Here is a 12,969-nt window from a genome sequence, read left to right on the forward strand (position 1 = left end):
CCTGTCCTTGAGCAATGCAGAGACTCAAGTCAGTTACCGGCACAATGGGGCAGGTGAAGCTACTTTCTAATTTTCTGGGGAGCTCCTTCCTTGCAAAGGGAGGCTTGTTCAGTGGGAAAGACGTGGAGGTTGAGGTCGGGAGGACTGGGCTCTTGACACAGCTCTGCCACCTAGCCCCACAGGCTCCACCCTTGCTGCGTGGATAGTCAAAGGACTTGACAAGGTGTGCACACTGCTAAAGCAGGAGTTCTGATTAGAAAGATGTCTCGGGAAACCACCTTGGGACCAGTGCTTGCAAGCTGTTGAGGTTTCTCACGCTGTTGAGGTTTCTCCAACAGTCCAGGCAGCTACTCTTCATTGCTTAGTGCTTGACACTTAGCAGCTGTGGTTGTGCCCCAGAGCTGCCTGCTTAGCTCCTCGTCTGCTCCAGCCTCTAGGACAGGGGTTGGTGAACTATGGCCTCATGGGCCAAATGAAACCTCAGGCAGTTTTTGTAAAGTTTCACTGGAACCCACCTACTAGAAACAAATATCTGTTTTCTCCGGCTGCTCTGCTGAGGGCAGAGGTAAATAATTGTAACAGAGGCCTTACGGCCCCCCACGCTGAAAATACTATGGCCCTTTACAGGAAGTTTGGTGACCCCTGCTCTAGGACCCCTGCTTTGCTGACCCCCTTGAATAAAGGCTAAATTCAAGAGTACTTGAAAATGAGGGAATAGTGAGCAGACACAATAGACTGAAGTTCAAAAGGACTCCACCCATTTAAAAAAACAAAAAGATAACATTTGATGGTTCATTCAAATATGGCGCACAGCCCAAATTGGTTCCATATGCTCTTGGACTAGAAACTTGTGTGGAGTCTGTTGGTGAGTGTGTCTTTACCTAGGACTGATCAACTTTTTTCTTTTATGGACTGAACTTTTTGGTGTCCCATCTTCTACATCTTTGTCTAGCCCCAGTTGTCAAAGATTTCCCTTATATTTTCTTCTACATGTTTTATAGTTTTACTAATATTACATTTAGGTTTATGATCTACTTTGAGTTAATTTTTTTTTTGAAGCGTGAGGATTATGTTTTTGGTGTATTTGGTTTTGGGGGCATATGGTTATATGTTCAGTTGTTCCAGGACCATTTGTTGAAAAGACTTTGTTTTCCTCTGAATTTCTTTTGCATTTTTGTTAAGAGTCCGTTAGCCGTTTTTGTATGGGTCTATGTCTGGACTTTGTATTCTCTTCCACTGATCTGTGAGTCTCTCCTATTACCAGTACGACATCATCAAAGTTACGGTAGCTTGTATCCATCTTAAAAATCTGTTAGTGTGACTCCTCTAACTTTATTCTGCCTTTTCAAAATTATTTTGACTTGTCCATCAATTTTGCCTCTCCATCTAAATTTTAGGATGAGCCTATTTAAACAAAAGCACTGCTGGGACTTTGATTGGAATTACCTTAAATCTATAGATACATTTGGGGAGAATTCACATACGATACTGAGTCTTCTAAGCCGTCATGTGTCTTGTCTCCCCATTTATTTGCATCTGGGGCTTCCGTCAGTGGTTCGTGGTCTCATACAGATCCTGTACAAGTTTTGTCGAACTTACAGCTAAGTATTTTATTTTCTTGGAGCTATAGTAAATGGTACTGTTTTTCTAATTTTGGTTACCAGTTGTTCATTCCTGTATATAGAAATACAAATGATTTTTGTGCATTGATCTTGTATTTTGTGATGCAACCAAAGCAGTATGTGGGGGGACATTTATAGTACTAAATGTCTGTTAGATAAAAGGTGTTGAATCAATAACTTCAGCTTCCACTTTAAGAAATTAGAGAAAGAAGGGCACCTGGGTGGCTCAGTGATTAGGCGTCTGCCTTTTGCTCAGGTCATGATCCCAGGGTCCTGCGATCAAGCCCTGCATCAGGGTCCCTGCTAGGCGGGAAGGCTGCTTCTCCCTCTCCCACTCCCCCTGCTTGTATTCCCTCTCGCTGTCTGCCAAATAAATAAATAAAATCTTAAAAAAAAAAAAAATTAGAGGAAGAAGACCAAATAAAAGTATAAGCAAAAGAAGGGATAGAACAAGGGTGGAACAGAAATCTATGACACTGGAGAAAGAAAGATAATGGAGAAAATTTAACTAGACCAAAAGCTGAGTCTTTGAGAAGCTCAAAAAAAAACCATAAACCTCTTAACTAGATTGATCAGGAGAAAAAGAAGAAACAAATGGCCATTGTCAGGAATGAAAGAGGTACAAACCAGTATAGTCTATAGAAAGTAAAACAACAGAATATTACAAGCAATTTATAATAAATTGGACAATTTAGATAAACACAAATTCCTTGGAAGATCCAAATTATTTTAGTTCATTCAAGAAGAAATAGAAACATAAATAGCCCTACTTATGAAAGAAATTGAATTTATAAGAAGAAATTGAATTTAAAGAATTTGAATTTAAAATATCAATTTAAAATTCAAGAATTTGAATTTAAAATCTCACAAAGGGGGTTGCCTGGGTGGCTCAGTTGGTTGAGTGTCTGCCTTTGTCATGAGTCTGGGGTCCTGGGCTCCAGCCCCATGTTGGGCTCCCTTCTCAGTGGGGAGTCTACTTCCCCTTTATCACCCCACCCTAGCTCATGTTCTCTCTCTCTAATAAATAAAATCTTAAAAAATAAAATCTCACAAAGAATACTCTAGCCTAGGTCACTTTAGTGGTATATGCAACCACATATTCAAGAAAGACATAATACCAATTCTACATAACCTCTTTTAGGAAATTAAAGAGGAAAGAATACTTTCTCCCTCCATCAATGAGGCCAACATTGCCCTGAGCCCAAAACCAGACACTGCAAGAAGGGAAAATTAGACACCTATCCCTCATAAACCTCAACACAAAGATTCTCAACAAAATTGTAGCAAATTTAAATACAAGTTCTATAAAGACAATAATACATATTAAACAAATAGGGTTTTTCCCAAGAATGCAAAGTAGTTTTACCATTTGAAAGCCAACTAATGTAATTTGCCATATTAATACAGGAGGAAAATTGTGTGATTAATAGATGCAGAGAGTGCATCTGACAATTCAGTGCTAATTTGTGATAAAAGCTCTAAGCAAATTACAAATTTTTGGGGTATCCTGTTCAATTCTGAGCCCAAGCTGAAGGTATGGTCAATAATGTGACTTAAAGTATTTCAAAAAATAAATGAGTGAATGAATTAAAACAGCAAATTGGAATCTAAAAGGAACTTCCTCAGTTTGATAAACCACATCTACAAAAAAAAAAAAAAAATCCAGCAAGCATCATGGTCAATGTTTTCCTAACAGGTCCAGTGCAAAGATGTCCACTGTCATTACTTCTGAACATTTTACTGGAGGTTCTAGCCAGTGCAATAGGACAGAAAAAGAGGCAGGAGAGAGGAAGGGTTACAACTATATCCAGAGATGATTTGTGGAAAATCTGGTAGTGTCTACCAGGATTAATAAGTGAATTTAGTTAGCATGGTTGTAGGATACAATATTAATATGAAAAATTACATGTATTTCTTTTTTTTTTTTAAGATTTTATTTATTTATTTGACAGACAGAGATCACAAGTAGGCAGAGAAGCAGGCAGAGAGAGAGGAGGAAGCAGGCTCCCTCCTGAGCAGAGAGCCCAATGCTGGACTCGATCCCAGGACCCTGGGATCATGACCTGAGCAGAAGGCAGAGGCTTTAACCCACTGAGCCACTCAGGCACCCTGCATGTATTTCTTTTAAGTTCAACATTTTAATTGGAAATAGTTCATATGGCCCATTCAGTGTAAGGTCAGATAAGCCAAGTGTAATAATGAAATACCATGAAAATTTACCCTAGATATCTGAAAAGAAAAAAAAAATTATAAAATAAGTACAGTGAGTCCATTGTGAAACTTTTTTCCCTAAAGTATGTGGTAGTATTTTTTTTAAGATTTTATTTATTTGACAGAAAGAGAAAGATCACAAGTAGGCAGAGAGGCAGGCAGAGAGAGAGGGGGAAGCAGGCTCCCTGCTGAGCAGAGAGCCCTATGGGGGGGCTGGATCCCAGGACCCTGAGACCATGACCTAAGCCAAAGACAGAGGCTTAACCCACTGAGCCACCCAGGCGCCCCTATGTAATAGTATTTTTGCAAATATTGTTTTGTAATATAAAACAAAATTGTTGATAATGTTCACAACATTTACTAAATCAATCACATGCATTTCTATATACTTACCTTGCAAAATCAGAAATCAATATTAAGAAACATTGCAATTTATGACAATGCCAGAAATTATCAAAATCTTAGGAACAAATATGACAAGAGATGTGAAAGACCTATACATTAAAACATTAAACTTTCCTGAGAGCAGTTAACGGAGACCTAAATGGGACATACATAATGTTCGTGGATTGGAAGCAATTTTCTTAAGATGTCAATTTCCTCCAATTTGACCTATAAATTTAATGCAATGCAATCTCAAAGCCCAAATTGGATTTTTTGGAGGGGCAGAAGTTTATGAAAAATTCAGTTTCAAAATGTGTATTTAATTGCAAAGGACCTACAATAGCCAAAACATCTTTGAAAAGGAAGAACAAATTTGGAGGTATTACATACATACCTTCGAGACTCACTATACAGTTACAGAGGTAAGAACGGTATTGGTGTTGGTGTAAGGATAGACAAATCAGTGGAACAATACGGAGTCCAGAAATAGAACTACACACATATGATCACTTGGTTTTTGACAAAAGTGGAAAGGCAATTCCGTGTGGGAAGGAAAATCTTTTCACAAATTGTGTTGGAGCATTTGGATATGTTAAAAGAATCTGCAACCCTTCCTCACACCATATATCAGATTTAATTCATGATACATCATAAGCCTAAATGTACGACTCCCCACAGCTGTGTGTAGTTCTCCTTCCGGACTCCATATAGTTCCACTGATCTGAACTTGAGGAGTGTACTTGTCTCTGAATTGCAACTTGAGAGTAGCAGAGGCAGCGGCCCTCTGAGGGGCTCTTACCACACGTGCACCTGGGATCCCTGGGACTCTAACAAAACAAGCATAGGATCACCTCTGACGGCTCCTCTAGCTGCTCAAACTCAAAAGCCCGTGAGGTGCTGGGGTAGCAGCAAGGGCTGAAGGTTCAGTCAGTTCTGAAGGAATGCAGGAAAACAGACGTCAGCTTGGAAGGCTGTCGCCCCGGGGACCTTGTCATGATGTTATTTGCATGTTTATGATGCCACTGGACTAAAGTGGACCGCAGATGCTGTGGCCGAGAGAGCGAGGTTTGAGGAGATGCAGGGAGTTACAAGCCTGGGCAGTGACGGTAGCTTCATTCGGTCAGCATTTCATCAGAGATCCCCTCAGGGCTAAAAAGGACCCAGTTTAATAGCCACGTGGGCAGCCCCAGCTTGATCTAGGTGCCTACCAACTTCCCTGGATGGACAACTTGTGTGGTTCCCAATCCTCTCCCTCTTACCCCGGATCCCTTGATTATTTCAGCCACCATGCCACCCTCTTCCACCCGAAGCACCCAACCCTCACTGGGTCCACCTCTGTAGGAGAACCCAGCGGGGAAGAGCCTTGCCAAGAAAGCAATTGCAATGTTTTTATTGAGAGGAGCCGAGAAAAAGTGGCAGTGAAGTGTGTCCAGGAGAAGATGGTGACCCTTGAGGGAGCAGGACTGTGTCCCCACTCAGGACCAGCCTTAGGAGCTCCAGTGGGAGGTGCATTTTCTGCGGAGCTGCTGTCCTTAGGACTGGGTGCCACTGCCCCTTCACCAGCTGTGTCGCATTTTGCTGCAATAGACCAAGAAGAGAGACTCGGGTGGAGAACACAACATGGCAGTAACTCATCCAGTAAACTCACTCTGTCAGGGCCAAGGACATGGGGTTTTCAACCAGTCTCACCTAACTCCTCCTGGGGAATAGTGTAGGAGTATGGATAATAAAGCCCCTACTGTGTGTGAGGCAAAGTACAAGGTGCTTGGACTTGGCTATGTTCTTCAAACACATCTGCTCCCCAAGTTGGGGGCGGGTATTATTTTCATCTTCCTCTTAAGCTCACGGAAAGTGAGACTGAAAATGTTCGTCACTCGTTCAAGGTCATAAAGTGTGTGCAACGCCTTGGGCAAGTTATAGGTTTCAGTGGGGACACAAAGGTGAGGTTGGCCAGTCCTACCCCCTGTGTCCTATTCCCCGCCCCCAAACTACCTGGGTAAATCAAGGCATGCTTTGGGGAGGTTCCTTGAGCGGAAGCTTGAAGAATGCATCGGAGTGGGTCAGGTAGGTGAGGTGGGGAGCAGCATGCAGGTGTACAGGGGTTCTGACCTGCACAGCAGATTGGGTGAGGGATATAGGAGTGGTTCCTTACCCTCCAAGCAACCTCTGTGAGCTTTATCTGTCAGATGAATGTAAGAATAGCGCTCTCACAGAGAGAATTAAGTGAAATCCCATCACCATGCTTCCTGTAGAGCTCAGCATCAAGGACTTTGCTCATTCAGTGTTTATGGATCTGGAATCTGAGGAGTGGGGGCTCCTGCTTTCTGGTTTGGGGGTACTTCCAGGGTCTCAGGAGGGCCATCCATATGCAGTCAGCAATTGTCACTTTTTGGCTGCTCAGCATCTGGACCCTTCCTATTTGATAGGAATCTGAACACAGGTGGGTGACAAGACCCACTCGCCCTCCCCTTTTGGAAGCTGAGAAGTGACAGGGTCATGTTTCCTGCTCTCTGGCATAGAGTGCTTAGTTAGACACAAGGCAGGTGGCCTAGAATTGCCAAGGGCATGCTCTCATCCAAGACTTTCAATTTTGAGGGAATGACAAGAACATTCCCGAGCAATCATGATTATTCATCACAGCCATGAGCATGAGAATCCAGAACCCATGAAATCCCGTGGGATGACCAGGAACATTTGATGATGCCATCATCAGGGGCATGCCTAACCCTAACCCAGCCTCACTTGTTCTGGTATGTAGTAAATCTAATCCTTCCCCTTCTTTAGGATTCCCCTCTTTCTTTCTAAACAGCTTTTGGGGAATACAAATCATGTACCACACAATTCACCCATTTTTTAAAAAGTAAGCTCTATGCCCAGTGTGGGCCTTGAGCTCACAATCCTGAGATCAAGCGTCCCATGCTCTACTTACTGAGCCAGCCAGGTGGCCCACCATTCAGCCACTTAAACTGTAAAATTCAGTGACATTTAGTGAATTCAAAATGCTGTGCACCCCTAGGGCTACTAATACATTATATGTTAATAAAAAATAAAAAAAATTTTTAAATAAGAAAAAATAATGCTGTGCAACCATCACCTCTCTCTGGTTTCAGAATATTTTCGTTGCCCCAAAAAGAAACCTCATACTTGAATACATCTCCCCTCAAGCTCTAGCAACCACTACCTTGCTTTCTGTCTCTATGAAGTCTCCTATTCTGGATATTTCATATAAGTGGAATCCGGCCCCATATGGTCTCTTGTATCCAACTTCTTTCACTTAGCATGTTTTCCGGGCTCATCCATGTCATAGCATAGCATGTGTTAGTATTTCATCTTTTTGTTGAGGTATAATTGACATTTCACATGATATTAGTTTCAGGTGGACAACCTAATGATTCCATATGTGTACGTGTTGCAAAATGACCACCACAATCCGGTTAACACGTCACCATACACAGAAAACTTCTTTTCTTGTGGTGAGAACTTTTAAGGTCTATTTTCTTAACAATTTTTCAAATATGCAATACAGTACTACTAGCTAGATTTACCATGCTGTACGCTACTTCCCCATGACTTATTTATTTTATAACTGAACATTTGTACCTTTAGATCCCCTTCACCTTTTCCTCCAAACCCCCCACCTTTGCCTCTACCAATCTGTTCTCTGTATCTTATGAGTGGTTTTTTTCCTTCCGATTCACAGGTAAGTGCAATCATACAGTATTTGTCTTTTTCTGACTTATGACTTATTTCACTTAGCATAATGCCCTTAAGATCCATCCGTGTTGTTGCAGATGGCAAGATTTCACTCTTTTTTATGGCTGAGTAATATTCCAATTTATATATTTATCTGGAACAGATAGAGAGAAAGAGAGAGAGAGAGACCTCTCACAATTTCTTTATCCATTCATCCATCAATGGACTCATAGGTGGTTCTATATCCTGACAACTGTAAATAATCCTGCAATGAACACAAGGATATAGATAATCTTTTCAAGTTAGTGCTTTCATTTGCTTTGGATAAATAACCATAAGTGGGATCACTGTATCACATGGTGGCTATACCTGTAACATTCTGAGGAATTCCATACTGTTTTCCACAGCACCAATATACATTCCTACCAACAGAGCACAAGAGTCCCCTTCTCTCTACATTCTCGCCAACACTTGTTGTTTCTTACCTTTTTGATAATAACCATCTTAATAGGTGTGAGGTGATAAATTATTGTGGTTTTGATGAGCATTTCCCCGGTGACCAGTGATGTTGAGTATCTTTTCATCTTTTTGGTCACCTGTATGTCTTCTTCAAGGAAAAAAAAAATATCTGTTCAGGTTTTCTGCCCATTTCTAAAGGAATTACTTTATTATTATTATTATTTTTTTTTTGCCATTGAGCTATAGGAGTTTATTGTATATCTTAGATAGGAAATCTCTTTTTTTTTTTTTTTTAAGATTTTATTTATTTATTTATTTGACAGAGAGATTACAAGTAGACAGAGAGGCAGGCAGAGAGAGAGGGGGAAGCAGGCTCCCTGCTGAGCAGATAGCCCGATGCGGGACTCGATCCCAGGACCCTGAGATCATGACCTGAGCCGAAGGCAGCGGCTTAACCCACTGAGCCACCCAGGCGCCCCTTAGATAGGAAATCTCTTAACAGATATGTGATTTGTAAATATTTTCTCCCATTCAGTAGGTTGCCTTCCATTTTGTTAATGATTTCCTGTGCTATGGAGAAGTTTTTAGTTTGGTATGGTCCCACCTGTTTATTTTTGCTTTTGTTTCCTTTGATTTTGGAGTCAGATCCAAGAAATCATTGCCGAGGCTGGTGATTCAGGGTTGCCATAAAAAAGTACTATTACCTGGGTGGCTTAAACAACAGAAATGTCTTGTCTCCTCATTCTAGAGGCCAGAAGTCTGAAATCAAGGGGTCAGTACAGCTGATTCCTTCGGAGGTTGTGAGAGGGAATCTGCTTTGTGCCTCTTTCCCAACTTCTGGTAGCTTGCTGAGAATCCTAGGTTTGTGCTGCTTCATTGCAATATCTGCTTTCAGTTCCCATGAGGTTCGCCTTGTGTGTGTGTATGTGTGTCTGTCCAACATTTTCTTTGAAAGACACGAGTTATATGGATTAGGACCCATCCTAATGTCCTATGACCTCTACAAAGGTCATTATTGATTACCTCTATAGAGACCCTATTACCAACATAAGGTCACATTCTGAGGTACCAGGAGGTTAGGACTCCATCACCTTTTTTTTTTTTAATTAAAAGATTTTTATTTATTTATTTAATTGACAGAGAGAGAGAGAGATCTTAAGTAGGCAGAGAGATGGGCAGAGAGAGAAGGGAAGCAGGCTCCTCGCTGAGCAGAGAGCCCGATGTGGGACTCGATCCCAGGACCCTGAGATCATGACCTGAGCCAGAGGCAGAGGCCTAACCCATTGAGCCACCCAGGTGTCCCGCCTTTTTTTTTTTTTTAATATTTTATTTATTTTACAAGTAGGCAGAGAGGCAGGCAGAGAGAAAGAGAGGAGGAAGCAAGCTACCTGCTGAGCAGAGAGCCTGATGCAGGACTCGATCCCAGGACCCTGAGATCATGACCTGAGCTGAAGGCAGAGGCTTTAACCCACTGAGTCACCCAGGTGCCCCTCTTTTTTTTTTTTTAAGTGGGACTTGAACTTATGACCATGAGATCAAGGCCTGAGCCAAGATCAAGAGTTGGACGCTTACCCGACTGAGCCATCCAGGCACCCCAAGACTCCATCTATTTTTGAGGGGACACAATTCAGCCCATAACACACCCTATCATCATCACATTTGCTCCTCTAAGGGGGATTCTGGTATAATCATCTCTATTTTAGAGGTGAAGGAACTGAGGCCCAGAAAAGTTGGATAACACGTCAAGGTCACACAGTGTGTATGGGCTGATTTGAACAGCAGCTGGCCTACTCTGAAACCCAGGCTCCTACTCACCATGGTGTACCATATTGGCCAAGTTACTGGAATAGGAGCGTTGGTGGCAGCAACAAGGATGAGGGCATTTGGGGTGGGTGTGTGGGATAAGCATGGGCATAGCAAGTGGTAGGAAGTGAGGAAAGTAGATCACCTGAGGGACTGAAGAGAGTGGGCAGTGTGGCCACTTGTATTATCCATGGCTTATGGTGGTCTGAAGGCCAGGGAGAGGTATTCGGGTTTGATGAATAAAGGCATCAAATACTTTTATAGGTTCTGGAAAAAAGGGAAGGGGTACCCAGATGAGAGGTGATCCCCGGAAGCATAAGTTGTATCAAACTAGAGATCAGGTCTGCTTCATTCATCTCTGTATCCTTAGGACCCCCTCCTGGGGGCGGCCCAAGGAAAGTTCTCTATTAATCCTGTAGGGTGAATCAAAGAATATAGGCACAGTATCAGAGTGGGTTAGGACACGAGGCAGGAGGACATCCTGAGATGCTGTTGCATTGAGATAGGTCCCGCCATTTTTGTTTCCTGCGGGGATCTGCACCCTCTGCCCCACCCACACTCTCAGTCCCAGCACTGGCTTCCAGGAGGGGAGGGGGAGGCGGGCAGAGGCACCTGGCCCAGACCTGGCCAATTCGAGCATCATATTGTCAGTTGGCACTATGCATGATGAAGTCTATGGGACTCACTTGTAACATTTTGTTTCAGCTCCTGGGAAAGACTTTCTCCTTGGACAAAACACTGCCAGATGTGAAGGAGCTGCGGGGTTATTGTGGGAGAACAGGAGACGCTGTGGGACAACCAGGCAATGGCAAGAAAACAGAGCAGAGACATGGAGAGATGGAGAGAAAACTGGGCCCTGCTGCCCCTGGACTCTGAACCAACATGAGGCAATGAAGTCCCTTTGTGCTGGCCATGCATCCTGGACCACAGGAACCAGGAGGGGGCTGTTCAGAGAAGCAGGAGAGCAGCATCTGTGTCAACCCCTCTTGAGTACGGGCCATGGGGAGCAGGCTGGCCCCTTGAGCTTGGCGCTATGATGAAATCTTGCTCAAGAGCACTGGACTCACATAGAAATCAACGCTGGCCCAGAGATCCCTCAGCAGGGTCACACTGACTGACCTCTTCCACAGAATCACAGGGCTCTTGGCAGTCAGACCCAGGGAGGTGTGTTGTTCCTAGCATTTATTTCCCACCATTTTTTTGTTTTCTGGTACCTTGGGGCCTCAGTTTCTGACAAGCTGTACCTTTTTCCTCATCCACATGGGACAGTGACTTGTCTTGGAGGGTCTGATTTGCTGGGGGTCTCAGCTTCAGATCTTGGGCCTGAGGCTGAGAAAAACCCAGAAATCTTGAATCAGCCCATGAGCACATGGATTGCTGTGGTTACCACCCTTGACCAATCTCCCCCAAGGCTCACCATCTAATTACAGTGTGCCCCATCACATCAATCTTCCTGGACCCCATCTGCTTGCTGAGCACCTGTGAGCGTCCCCTTCCCACACACGCACACACACTCAGACACAGACATGCAGATACATGCAAACACACATGTAGACACAAACACACAGGTTCACACACAGACATACCAAGACACACACACACACACACACACACACACACTCAGGTTCTTCATAGAAACAGGAATAGGACTTGGCTGCCAGCCTCACTCAGTGAAGGCCCCTTCCCCTGCTCCTCTGTGAGGAGCCCCAGGGAAGCTCTAAGAGTTTAACTCAGTCTGAGTCTACATTTCCAGTTCAGTGTCCTCTTGCAGCTGCCCTGTGATGCCTGAAGAAACTGCCACCCACCCAGTGATGAAGCTGACAATGGCTCTGGGGCTGGCTTCTGGTAGCTCTCTTATTTTTTTTTTAATATTTTATTTATTTATTTGACAGAGAGAGATCACAAGTAGACAGAGAGGCAGGCAGGCAGAGAGAGAGAGAAGCAGGCTCCCCGCTGAGCAGAGAGCCCGATTCGGGACTCGATCCCAGGACCCTGAGATCATGACCTGAGCCGAAGGCAGCGGCCCAACCCACTGAGCCACCCAGGCGCCCGGGTAGCTCTCTTATTGGTCAGCGCTGCTGCTCGTGCCTCCTTGGAAGGGAGGGCTGGGCTCACCCGGGCCACCACAGGAGCCAACTCAGGGCCAGGTCTGTGCTGCTGCAGGGCAGAGGGCCTGGCACTATGTTTGTGGTGGACCATGAGGTGTGGTGTGCCGTGGGGCTGGTGAGAGAAGAGGGCACAGGCAGAGAGTGTGTCCTGGCCCCAGGGCTTCTGTAACAATACCCACCAAGGGAGGTAGCTGTAGAAAGGGCATTGAACCAGGAACCAGGCATCCTGCCTCCTGGTCCCAATTTTATCTCCAAGTGGCATTGTGGCCTTGGCAAGTCACTTCTTTTCTCTGTGAATACTTATTTCCTAACCAAGGATGTAAAATGAGATGTCTGTAGAGCCTTTTCCAAATCTAAGTTCTGAAGAAATCTGATTCCTCCATCTCTCAACTGAATGCATGTAGGTGACTATGTGTGTGTGTGTGTGTGTGTGTGTGTGTGTGTATACACGCCTGCTAATCTTCTAGCTAATATGCCCAGTGTACTCAGGGATTTTCTTCAGAAGCGATAAGATATGGCTACCCACTGCCCTTTAGTGGCTCATTTGCTCTGAATTTATTCAACCTGATATGGCGGTTCTTCAGTCCGTCTGTTCTGTGCCTGAACAGGCCATGAAGACTGACTTAATCTGCCTGAGGGCTTCTTAGATGATGCAAAAGAGACATTTAGGGACCAACTGGTGAGTTCCA

The sequence above is a fragment of the Lontra canadensis genome, unplaced genomic scaffold, assembly GCF_010015895.1.
Source record: "Lontra canadensis isolate GAN:19392208 unplaced genomic scaffold, GSC_riverotter_1.0 scaffold66, whole genome shotgun sequence".
Taxonomy (NCBI): Eukaryota; Metazoa; Chordata; class Mammalia; order Carnivora; family Mustelidae; genus Lontra; species Lontra canadensis.